At 37.6% G+C, this 13,653-nt stretch overlaps 2 protein-coding genes across 7 annotated transcripts in view; one reads left to right on the top strand and one right to left on the bottom strand.

Annotated features, from left to right (window-relative positions):
- The window catches only part of LOC118181685 (uncharacterized), a 293,765-nt gene that overhangs the window by 148,826 nt on the left and 131,286 nt on the right, over nt 1-13,653 (top strand). The window lies entirely within an intron of this gene.
- Nucleotides 1-13,653, bottom strand: part of LOC118201692 (uncharacterized) — a 162,247-nt gene that overhangs the window by 89,979 nt on the left and 58,615 nt on the right. Inside the window, exon 2 of one of the 3 annotated variants that reach the window (XM_085824689.1) lies at nt 13,415-13,538. The exons of the other annotated variants lie outside the window; for them this stretch is intronic. The gene's annotated coding sequence lies outside the window, so the exon portion shown is untranslated. The remainder of the gene's footprint in view (nt 1-13,414; nt 13,539-13,653) is intronic. 3 annotated transcript variants of the gene reach the window in all.

Raw genomic sequence — 13,653 nt, 5'->3', positions numbered from 1 at the left:
CAAACAGAAGTGGCCAGATGGCTAAATGTGAGTCCTTCTGTGGTTCATAGACTTTGGAGGGATTTCAAACCACAGATTCGGCACCTAGGAGGTTCAGCCAAGGACGGCCAACTGCTACGACGAGCGCCGATGACCGATATTTGACATTATGTGCACTCAGGAATAGAACCGCTACTCCGACTCTTCTTAGATCCTTCCTTGCTGCAGCTACCGGAAGGTTGGTGTCAACGTCAACTGTGCGTAGAATGCTTCACGAAGGTGGTCTGTATGCGAGGCGAACAACCATTTGCGTGCCGCTCAAGTCCCGCCATAGAAGGGACCGTTTGCAGTGGACACGACAACATGTCCACTAACGCCTGAGCAATGGAGGGCTATTCTCTTTACGGATGAGTCCGGGTTTAGTCTAGAACGCGATAGTAGGCGTTATTTGATATGGAGAGAACCTGGAACCCGTTATTATCCGTCAAACATCCATGAAAGAGATGCGCACGGAAGAGGCAGTGTCTGTGTTTGGGGTGTCATCTCTTTGGTGGACGCACAAATCTCCATGTTTTTCCAAGGGGAACCGTGAATGCTCATATTTATAGAAATGACATCCTTGATGCTTATGTGCGTCCATATGCCGGCGCAATAGGTGATGCTTTCCTGTTACAGGACGACAATGCAAGACCACACGGGGCTCGCATAGTATATGATTATCTTCAACAGGAAACAATTATGCGGATGGAGTGCCCAGCTCGATCTCCGGACTTGAATCCTATCGAGCACGTTTGAGATGCTTTAGGAAGACGTCTAGCTGCTCTCAATCCGCCCTCTTAGACCCTTGCCGCGCTTGCAACTGCTTTGAAAGAGCAATGGCTCTCGCTTCCTATGGAACTGATAGACGCATAATTGAAAGCATCACACATCGCTGAATGGGCTGAATTGCTTCTAGAGGAGATTATATTCCATATTGAAGGTACTTTTAGTATAGCAAACTGACATCTTCGATTTATTCATTTTATACAGGTGCTAATTTCTATACTACCATAATTGTCTGGTAATTTCATTTTATGTTATTTGATACCTTACTATGTGTTGTATATTGTGGGTAAGTTTCATAAAATTCTACCTGTAACTTTTTCAGTAATCGTGACTTTTGTGATTTTTCCTTAATTTATGATAACAAGTGTATTATGCTTAGCACCGCAGAAACCAAGAAATAAGAGCAAAAACAGATAACGATTATCATCAAAGACGGTGTTCGAAATTACGACCCCGGACCGTGATGCAGGCCTCACATCTCCGGCGCATGGAAGATACGATGTTCTGGAAAATACCTGGCGTGTCCCAGACTTCCCCCGGTATATGCCACCATGCGTTAACTGAGCACTGTTACAGCAGTTACGTACACCAGAGCCTTGACGTACCCCCAGAGAAAGTAATCAATGCAAATGAGGTGTAGGGATCTTGCTGGCTAATGCACCGGACCACCCCTGTCGATCCAATGTTAAGGATACGTTGCATTCAGGTGGAGAAGCACATCAAAGCTGTTAGTGTATGCAAAAACTGAACATTCCGAACATTCTGGTTGCACTGAGTATAATACACATGTTTTCTCACTCTGATCGTGTCCCTCCTTTCTTGTGTTTTCTGCCGCCACTACCGCCCAGGAGAGCATTTCCGACTTATATCATTTTACATTGTTTAGGTGTTCTCTATGTTTCCTGAAAGTTTGTAACCGAACTGCTGAAACACCCTGTATATATACAGGGTGCCCACTAAAGTTCGATACCACTCGTTTAACAGCCAAACAGCTGCAGCTATAGTCATATGAGCTATAGTCATAAGTAGTGTCTAGGTATGGCAAAGTGGCTATGCGCTACTAGATAAGACAGCTTACAGTTCCACCTGGTGGAAAACGGCGGCATTAGCGTCCCTATCCCGAAAACCGGAGTAAAAATAAGTCGACGTGTACATGGTTTAATTATATTTTAATTAAATGATAATTATTTTGTGAATTATATGTTTGTAGCAATTTGGAATACGTTTCAGTAGAAGTAAACGTGCATGGAAATATTTTAAATATTTGACACTAAGTATTTGCAACCATTTTTAATGTTTGCGTTATAAATTTGTTGGTGACGTTTATAATAGATAATTTAGAGGGAAACGTTTTTAGATATTTTATTTATTTTATACGTGGAAATGTTCATATTTGGAAAGGGTATATACGTTTTCGCGATCAGGTAATTTCATATATGTTCTTTTTACCGGGTTTAAAGATTCAGAAAATTGTTATGCATTTTCGTGAAATTTTTCTAATTTATGAGAAAAAAGCAGTGTACATGGATAAAGTCAAGAGTGTGCGCAATGCCATTTTTGTGCAATTCTGGGATGTTTTTTTAAGTAAAAATAAGTCGACGTGTACATGGTTACTGAGTATGCGCGATTCTGAAAAACGCCGCAAGGAGTTTGCGATTCTGCACTTTTTCCCAATTTTGCAGTTAATATTTGTCATGATTAAGCAGTTTTGTTCCATAAAATTTCTAGCATAAGTGTAGTTCGGCTAGCAGATTGTTGGAAAAAGTGTTGAGTAAATAAAAAGAAAAGAAACATGTCTTTACTTCGTGAAGACAAAATGGCGCCGAAAAAAAAAAGTAGAAGGTTGCTGTAGCAGAGTTGGTCGCCAAAAAATCGCCAAGTTACCATAATCGAAAGATTAACCGCACATTAAGGTCCTTGTTTATGTACACTGCAAAGAGAAAAAGGGGGACGGCAGTTTTATATCTCCCGTTCTACTGGGCCGGTTGACAAAATTCAAATTGCGTTTTTCATGTCTGGAAAGCGCAACTTAGGATATCGATTAGATTTATATATAGCATTGTTCAAACATAGGTATTTTGACATAAAATCGGACTTTTTCTGAAATGACATGCAAATCGTTTTCCATATTTCGATTTTACGACTCAAATTATGCCTAAATATTAAATTTTGTAAAATTTGGTGCGAAATTTATGGACAAATTCAAAAATTTACCTCAATTTTTTTTTATTTTTCCAGTTTGTGTCAAGAATAATTCACTCGGCGAACTTCTTAATAGAAGGCAACATGTTTTCCTTTCCCTTCCATTATGCCGGAACGGAAAAAAAAAAAAGGCACCTCGTTCCTCCCTTTTTACATTGTGCTAGAGCGGAAAAAGTCACATCATTCCTACTTTCAAATTCGGAAATTTTGAATAAAAAAACTGTAATTTTTTGCAGGTACTCAGAAATACTCAGAAATACGTCTACTTTAAGATGATGGTAAAAGTTTCATAGATTATAATTCAAAACGTTTTTCGAAAAATTTATAAAAACTATTTAAAAATACAAATTTTTAAAATAAATCTTTACAAATGGGTAATGTTATTTGGAATGAACCTAAATTTCGAAATGTGAAAAGAAGAACCAAATAAATTTAATAAAGAAAAAAGAGAGATTTACAAATATATACCAAACTCATTTAACACAGAGAAGTTAAAATTTTGAGGGCTAATTTTTTAAAACCTAATCGGGCGATTATTACAGAACTTGGCAGTTTGGCGTAATTTGAGTCGTAGAATCGAAATATGGAAAAAGAAAATGGCAGGTCATTTGAGAAAAAGTCCGATTTTGTGTCAAAATACCTATATTAGAACAATGCTGTATATAAATCTAATACATATCCTAAGTCGCACATTCGAGACATGAAAAACGTAAGTTGAATTTCGTCAATTGACTCAGTAGAATGGGAGATATAGAACTGTCCCCTTTTTTAGTCCAAACGGGCTTCGTCCCTGAAGGACTATTGTTTTCGTTTTGGGATTTTGAGTTAAATCACTATAAACGGCGAATCAGTTTCAAACTGTTGACACCAAATGTTAGAGTCTTGCATTGTATTTGAAGCAATTAAATAATGAAAAATCTTCATAAATGTATGTATATTTCTCGCATTGTGATAAAACAACGGTACATAGAGCCATCGAATTTTGAATGACGTAATCCTACTGCGAATATGGGGTTGTGGAAGCCCAAATTTGAAATTTGGAATTTGTTTTATGATCGATTTCATATTTTGTAAAACTTTAACGAATTTTTGAATAACAAATTCAACGATTTAAAAGCGAGCAATGGAAACACTCTACGAATGAAAAAAAATTACCTCCAGAGCGCAGATCTGTATATCGGAAATTCTAAAGACAGGCTCATTTTAAAATTATTTTGCGACATTGCTATTGAACTGAATTTTATGGATTAAGTGCAAAGAACATGATATTTAATAAATAAAGGCAGCACACAAAACGTTAAAAAACGCCCCTTTGGACGTAATTTAAAATCTGAAACCTTTTCAGATTTGGGCTTATCAGCAGCGGAGCGGTAAAGACGCTGAACACTGGTAGTTCGGTCCGAGGTTCGAATCCCGCGAACGGCCTGGCTGCATGGGCGTTTTCGTGGTTTTCCCCATGTGGAACGTGCATACGAGCCAGTTTCCTTTAAAAAGTCCTCCACGAAGGCATGACTCCCTTTAGGAAGATAGCCCTCGTGTGCTTTGCCATAATTGAATAACCCAATCCAACCCTTTGAGATTTTTTTTTTTTTATATTTGCACTGTACTTTCATTACCAAAATAATGAAATGAGCTTCGTTGCAGCGAAGACCTGAATGAAGCTACAAAATGTGTGAAATGAATTCCACTATAGCCTGAACGTTTGTCGTGTGATTTGGGGAATGGGGGATATAGAACATTTTTTAGAGTGTGAGGGAAACTTGTTGTGCTTGTTGTTACTTTTATTTGCTACTTATATTGTACGAGCAATGCTTTTGAATGTATAGCGTTTTGACAATGACTAACTTTTTCGTAATAGCCTTGTGTTATGCCAAAGGAAATACGACTGAAAAAGTTATATAAGTTTTTCTAATTACGTTTGTAGAGTCATTTGTTTATTTTAAAGCAGGAGGGAAAAAAAAAAATGAACAATGCCCTCGCCGGTACTCGAACCTGGAACTCTTGAGTCCGCGCCGAGTGTGCTACCGCTACACCACGAAAGTATGCTGGAAGGAGGGAGAAAATACTTATATGTTAACAAATTTTGTGAGCATCGCCAAATTATGCGACGGAATTCTGGCAAGCAGCTCTCCTAGAAGCATTCACTAGAAGCAGTACGTAAAGTTGGATTTAAGAAAATTATTCTTGTCGATAACTGGATAGATAAGTTAATTTGTTGTATTATTTGCAGGAATAGGACTCAATGAAAGTATTTTAGTTCCCGTTTAATGAGTTCCTTTGACTAAAATCAAAACGCATTCGAACAGAGTGTTCATTGTCCAGCAGTGAAGACTTGTACTGAGAGAAGGACTTGTACTGGGACAATCTTGAGCATATACCTTCAAAGAACAACATCTAAAAATATCATCTCGATTGTATAAGAGGATAAGCCGCTAGGGGTTTAAGTATCGCGGGAGTTTTTTTTTTTTGGGGGGGGGGAGGAGTCGAGATGGGTTTCATATATCGGGAAATTTTTTTCCCCGTATCTCCTCCCCTTTTTTATTAATTTGTATAGTTCAAAATCCCAGAGGGGAAAATTATGCGAGTCATTTAATTTCCGAAAAACGCGATTACAGTAAGCACATAACAAATGAAAATTAGTCACTTTTAAACTACAGATAGCTACCACTATATTAATTTTTATGAGAAAAGCCAACATTCCAATGAGAACACTTAGGAATAACAACATTACGACTTCTAGTAAGGTATAGTTATTTCTACCTCCTGTAACTTGAATCTCGCCCGGTCTTGTTATTGTTCCTGCTACTCCTTAGGCCTCATATCACCTGTAAATAAGAAGAGAAGGGGAATGGGCAGCAGAAGCAGCGAAATCGTAGACTGAATATCATTTTGTGTTTGCTTTGTTGTGATGGTTCGGTTCTTGTATAGGCTGGCATAAAAATCAACAGTTGGAAGGAAGAGCTTCGGCGTGACTTTTGCAGGTAATTTACGAAGATTTGTCTTTATTAGTAAGACGAAAACAATCAGTACGTGGGCGAATCCATTTTAAAATTAGGCTGCTCGTACTCTGAACGTGCGCCCACCAGCGGCCGAGCGGTAAAGTCGCTAAACACTGGTAGTTCGGTCCGAGGTTCGAATCCTGCAAACGGGCTGGCTGCGTGGGCGTTTTCGGGATTTTCCCCATGTGTAACGTGTATACGAGTCAGTTTCCCTTAGAAAGTCCTCCACGGAGTCATCCATCCTCTTAGGCAGATAGCCCTATTGTGCTTTCCCATAATTAAATAAACCAAACCAAACTAAACGTACTCTGAACGTTTTAGGGAGGAGAAAAATACGCAAATACTTTTAAAATTTTCAGAACCTGGCCCATGAAATGAGGTACTTCTTTAAAATAGCATTTTTACTTTCCGAGATAAGAGCGATTTACGATTTTATTTTCCCAGGAAAGCAATGAAATTATAGTTTCTATCCGAAGACACAGACTTTGGAAACTAACTTTTAAATCCATAAATCTTGGTCAGCGTCATCTTCCATCTTAGGCATTATCACTTTCCCCCCACTTCATTCTGAACTTAGAAACTCTTTTAAGCTTTATCAGAGGTGCTTAAATCATTTCCTAGAAATTTTTAATAACTGAACATTCTATTTTTTTTTTTAATCTAACAATGTGAAGGAGAAAAGAAATATAATTGAGCTCTTGAGAAGCTGAAAACCTGAGACTTCATCTCTGAGTTGGATGCGCCTCAAGTAGTAACCTATTTTTAACCTCCCCGAGATCTTCCTTCAACAATGGGAGGTCTGAGCTACTCCTCTTGCTGGCTCCCCCCCCCTTCAATCTGAGCTGACAACACCGAGATAGTGCTCCTCGAGAGACGGATGAAGTTGAAGGACAGTCCCTAAAAAGAGACTTGTGTTTACTACTACTACCCTAAACAGAGAGTTCGTCGCGAAGAGTGGACATTTGCACGCGAGCGTTCTACGTTTGAGAACTGCGTTCAGCAGCGGTGAGCGAAAAGAAAAGAAACGCTGTTGCAAAATACGAGAAACCTCTCGATGCAGAAACCTTCTTCTTTTTCTTAATGTTATTATTTTATTTATTTATTTTTTACTCTTTGAACCGCAATTTCGTGTCGCAAATCTGTTTCACAAGCATATGGTTGAGACATCCACATTTTTTTAAAATAGTGTTGGGTCAAATTGCAACATAAAGTTTGCTTGCCGCGACAAGTTGTAATTTTCTTGCCAGTTTTCAAGTTCTTTCTTCCCAGAATGTTTGGATTAGCAACAAAATTGAGTGTTTCCTCGCACAAATTGAAATTTTCCTGTTAGAGAGTTACACACCATAACATATTTCCTCGCGTAGTATTTCCCATTTTATTTCCTTGTACGAAGTAAAAGAAGTACTATAATGGCGTAAAATTTTGGATATCACATTTCAACGGAAATATCCATATTGACCGATCCCGAATCCATTTGGATGATTGTTTTGAGTGATGTCTGTACATATGGATAAGTGCGGCCTTGTGCGGCTCCAGGGAGTTGTTGCATCTAGTTAGTGGAAGGCGTGGGACATATGCCTGCTTACCCCTGTTAAACACCAGGCGTCCCCGTCCTCCGTCACCTGTCACCTGTACATATGGTCTGTACACTACGTGTTCAACTGTAGCCTCACGACGAGCCATCACCTACCATATCCCACTATGGATATAGTACCTTATAAGAGATTCATCATCAAACACGCACCTGCGATAAGAAATATATGTAAAATTATACAGCAGCTGAGCGCCCTAGGGCAGGATGTCTGCCAAGCAACATAGGAATAATAGCATACACAGCGCAATAATTCTATGTCTGTATTGTAACTTAGCAGGTGTTATGTCTAAAATTGTAAATATGTAAGTGTATAAGTAACTGTGTAATGTAAGTAATAGTGTAATGTAAGTAATTTAATCAATGAGTGTAATACGTCGTACTATGTGTACTTTTAACATAACGTAATCGGTAATGTAGTCATTAGCGTGTGTAACGCGTGCCCCATGTGTATTATTTTAAGTAACGCATATATGATTATAAGGCAAAGTATGTGTGCCTATCTTGTTATATAGCATAATGTCATTTAAGAAGTAATAGCAATAATGTAAAATATAAGTAATCCAGTTATAAAGTAACTTAGCAAGTTCGCAATACAATTAGCTTAACGTAGTATACAGTCAGGTTATAACTCTAATAAGTGTAGATTAATGTCATGCATTATGTATGTGTAGTCTAATTCTAATGTCATGTGAAGTGTAAAGTATGTATGTACTAATTCATGCAAGTATTATGTATAAGTTTAATGTCATGTCATATATCATGTATGTAATGTTATTGTTTCATGTATACATTATGGCCTATGAACACCCAGGTCAATCATTAACATAAGAATCTGTACAGAACCAATGTCAAACTGGAATAGCCCCTGTATGGCCATGTAAACGTTTTGATGAAGGCTCAGTAACTCCCGGTGCGCCCTTGTGGGACCCCAGGGAGTTCTTGTATCTATATAGGGGAGGGCGTGGGACATATGCCTGTTTACCTCCGTTAAACACCAGGCGTCCCCGTCCTCCGTCACCTGTCACCTGTACATATGGTGAGAATAAAGAACTCCTTTTTTCCGAAACGGATTGTAAATTCAATTTAAAATTGATTCAAAAGCGATTTTTTTTTAAATCTGTACGTATGCATGCGGGGATGTATGTATTATGTATGTATCTCGCATAACTCAAAAGTAATTCAACCGTAAAACTTTGAAGTTTTGTATATGGAAGTCCTATAACATCTATCTGCTACTTACACACTGGTGAACAAAATTAAGAGATGGGGAGCATTTTTTCAGATTTCTCCTAAAATACCATGCAAAACCTGGACAATTGGTTGCCATATAATGTCACTGTGGCGCTGGTGTCACTGGTGTGTGTTTATGTATTCCTGTGGCCGTCGCTACGCCAGCAGGAGGTATAAAAGTCCTCGTCCAGCTGCTCAGCTCATTTCGCTGTGCAACACAGTAGTGATTTTTATTGTCTTTCGCGAATGATTTTATTGTTTTTGCTGTTTTTTAGGTGAAATGAGTACACATGATCGCTTAAACGAAGGTATGGGATATAGAATTGTGAGTAGACTTGAGGCAGGACACTCATAAGCTCAGGTTGTAAGAGAATGTAACCTCAAGTTCCATGTCTAATTTGTAGAATTAGTTTAAAAACAGCGGGACAGTGTCCAGAAAACCAGGACAAGGTCGCCCGAGATCCACAACGACCGATACTTGGCTGAGGTCGTTGTGGCCAGAGGACTCTTACAGCCGCTTGCGACCTCGCTACTGCTACGAAACGTCAGCTTCAAGAAAGACAGTTGCCAGAAGGCTCTGTGAGACTGGACTGTATGCCGAAAAGCCCGCTATTTGCATCCCCCTCACTCCCTCCCACAAAAGAGAACGTTTACAATGGTGCATACAACACCAACACTGGACATAACTTCAGTGGGCTAATATTCTCTTCATGGATGAGTCCAGATTCAGTCTACAACTTGATTTGACGCGATTATTGATGTGGAGGGAAACTGTGACTCGATACCATGCCAGTAACATCTTGGAAAGGAACCATTATGGGGGTTGAGGAGTGATGGTTTGGGTAGGGATCCTGCAAGGTACCTGGAGAACCACTCCATGTGTTTGACACTGGTTCCGTGAATACCCAGGCAGGCAGGTCTGATGAGGTACAGGCAGGAGATCCTAGAGCCCTATGTACGAATTTTCAGGGGTGCTATTGGCTCTGAGTTCATTTTTATGGACGACAGTGCACGATCACATAGGACCCACCTAGTTGCTAACTATCTGGAAAGTGAGGATATTCCCCTAATGGACTGGACAGCCAAATCTCCCTATTGAACATGCTTGGAATCCTTCATCCTATTGAACATGCTTGGAATGCTCTTGGAAGGACTATTGCAATTAACAGCATGGCTACTCGTTGTGCATGCTATCTGTCTGTCAGAGGCGACTATACACCACGCCAGTCACATTTTCATTATTATCTTTCAACCTCAAGTTTCGACAACATTGCACTCTTGTCCAGACCTAATGCTAATGAATGTCATTTTCGTTGTTGTTATATACACATTATTATCATGTAAGAAGCTAAATCCATACCAAATTTTATTTATTTTTATTAAGTATTTCTCAACATATTTTGGGAAAAAGTGTTCTATCTCTTAACCCTTTCCGGCACGCTACCTTTTAAAGTCGGAGTTTTGATAAAAAAAAAAAAAAAAGGTAGGCAGTCTAATTAGGCCTAGAGGAGTACACAAGTAAAATATTGTGAAGATAACACTTATCGTTTTAATTCTGTGGGTGTGCCCAAAGGGGGCACTCTGATTGAAGAGAGCTTCGAAAAGAGTGCCGAAACGAACACTGTTGTCAAGGAACTGACCGATAAGAGGCGGAGAAACAAAGAATACAGACTCTCAGTTGTTCTAGATTATTCGGTGAGCCCAGTCTGGGCACACCTAGGGTTCGCCGTTTTATTTTAGGCAAGATTTCGAGGTAAAAATTTAAAACTAATATATAATAAGGAGATTAGAATACAGCCAAAAAATAACATAGAAATTTCTTTCCAAACAATTTCTTTTATACCGTAAAATAATCTGGAAGATTTCTTTGAAAAATGAGGGTCTTAAAAATCTAAACATGGCTAAAATATATGGACTGGTTTGTGTTGAGCTGCAATCTACTATAAAAAAGAAGGTTCAGAGTAACCTATAGTAACCTATAAATGCTTTTTCATTCAATTTTTCTGTGCGTACAGAAGGAAATTTTTAGGTGTGTCCAGACCGGACGCACTGTGCCGCAAAGTGTTAATTTCGTCCACCACGGTATATCCACCACCCTTACAAGGCCTTTATTTTCGCAATCGTTGGTGGTAATCTTATGCTTCCAATTACAAAAGTGCTTTAAATGACGAAAATATTCATATTTTGGCAATGCCAGATTAAAAGAGGATAATTTTAAATAAATAGCGAAATCTAACGTTAATGCGGTATTCCTGTTTCTGTGCTTATATTTGTGAAAGTTTTATAACCGTTACGAAAAAATAAAAGTACAAGAAGTTGACTCCCTTTCAACAAAAACTGACCGGGATATTTTAATTCAAAATCTTACAATTTTGGATGAATTTTCATCTTGCCTTGAGGAATCGGTTAGTTAAGTTAGAATCATTTCAGGAAATAAGTTTCATCGAAGTGCCGGAAGAGTAGGCATAATTTAATAGGACGTACAAGGAAATATTGTGGTGTCCGCACCAGATTTTTTTTTCTGATCGTTTGATGTTGTTACGTTATCCGAATAATCGTGGACAAAGGGAATCACATTGAGCGGAAGTACATTATGTTGGCTTTTTACAGTACAAGCGGTTAAGGCCCACCAGTGGGGGGGGGGGAGGGATAAGATCACTGAACACAGATAGTTCATCCGAGTTCAAATCCTTGCCAAAATAATAAGTGGATGGAAGTTTTTGTGGTTTTCCTCGGGTATACAACCCCTTCGTTTCACTGAATATACGAGTCTGTTTTGCCATAAAACTTCCCCCTCTAAAGTAATCCTTTTCGTAAGCAGACATTTCTCTAGATTGTTTTGCCTAACCAACTGACCACTTCAATGTAATATGAAACTCAAATATTTGCTTATTTTTACTTCCTTGTACGAAGTAAAAAGGAAGTATTGTAATCGCGAAAAGTTTCAGGCAGCATATTTCAACGAAAATTTCCATTTTGACCTCTATCGAATGCAATTTAACGATGTTTTTGCGTGATATCTGTACGTAAGGGACAGAATAAAAGACTCGTTTCCACCAAAAAAATTTATAAAATTGCTTTAAAATTAATTCTGAAGAGAATTTTTCGTGGCGTCTGTACGAACGTACGTACGTACGTATCTCGCATAACTCAAAAAGAGTAGCCTCAGGACGCTGAAATTTTGTATATAGGACTTCTATAACATGTAGATGTGCACCTCGTATTTTGGTTGCAATCGGCCGCCCCAAACGTATATAAATATATTTATATATATATCCACTCTGTTACCCGGCTCAGTGATCTCAGTTTCTTTACTCTTATATGTTTGTAAATTGTAAATTTTTTGCTTTAAAAATGATTGAATTATGTTGTTTTTATCTTCCGGTTAAGGTTTTTATGCCTTTAGTAATTCTGTATGCAATATTTTTAGAATTATCAACAATTTTAAAGTTGTTTAAGTGCCGCTAAGCCTTTTTTTTATGGCGGCCATTGATTGTTTACATTTGAAACAGCAGACTAGTGGATTTGTTGCCAATCTTAGAGAAACTTAGCTTCGCAACAACAAAGAGAACGCCTTCATTTATTATTGCCAATTAAATTATGCTTAATCCTTTCTGGAATTTTTTCGAGGAAATAAGTGTTTGAGATTTACTTCGTAATTTTTAATGTAGATATTTTGAGTTTTTATGTATTTTTGCCTTCTCGCTAAGTGAGAATTGAATTAATTGAATGAGAAATATATTCAATCGTCTGTAAAAAACTGTTTCTTTTTTGTTTTGTTTGCTTAATTTCTTTTATACATAGTTCTAGCTTTATTATAGTATTTGAATCGAACATGTGACAATGATTAGATAATTCTATTCTTTAAATGATATAAATTTTGTGCATTCTGAGTTATAATATGAACGAAATATAATACTGCTAAGTGAATCTAGCGCCAGAGTGTCGCTATGGTAAACAAATACTAGTGTGAATTTTAAAGAATGCTTTTATTCTATTGTGGTTTATGCGCTGTCGGCGAAGTAGATTTAATTCAATCCAATAAGTTTAAATGAAATGCAAGAGAAAATGCGCATAATTTAATATTCCGTACAAGGAAGTCATGTGGTGTACACATCAGATTGTTTCCTCTGCAAAGTTAACAGTTTTGCTTCTGGAACTTGAAATGCTTGATTAATCAGTTCTTGGAATTCAGTGATTTGGGACGTTAGATTCGGGAAAAATTCGGCTATGAAAAGAATACAATAATAAATACAGAATACAGTAATGAATGGTAAAGTATCTCACTATTCCAATTTCTTTAATTCAAGTTTAAATGGCCTCCGAAAAGGCCTGGAATGAAGAATAATATTTTAATTTTATTTTTCAGTATACGAAGGTATCTAATTGTTTAACAGTTAAATGTGGAATATGGAATATTAATCTGTTTATTTTTTAATATTTCTTTATAATTATTTTACGCTATGCTAATGCATTTTTCACTATTATTGAAGGTATCGATATGAATCAGATGATAGGTGATGCAGTGTTTTCTGAACCAAGCATCATGAATCACAATAAATAAATAAATAAAAATAAAGTTTACCAAATTTCCCGTATGCAGACGGGTGGGACTTCGGCAATAGGATAACAATATATGAATGATAACATTAAGCGCAATCACATTAGGTGGCGACGACAATAATAATCTAAAAGACTCCTTTCTTCCCCTAAAAAAGAAAGAAAGCTTCAGATTTTTATATTACTCCCAAAAGGGCTTTTGTTTTCGTTTACACACACATACACGTTTCGTAAGCCGTTTCCAGAGCATTTAGAAAATAATAA

The sequence above is a fragment of the Stegodyphus dumicola genome, chromosome 10 (assembly GCF_044657685.1).
Source record: "Stegodyphus dumicola isolate Sdum_Otavi_A_Nest chromosome 10, ASM4465768v1".
Lineage (NCBI taxonomy): Eukaryota > Metazoa > Arthropoda > Arachnida > Araneae > Eresidae > Stegodyphus > Stegodyphus dumicola.
Note: the sequence above shows the minus strand (reverse complement) of the source record. Positions and strands in the feature narration are given on the sequence as shown.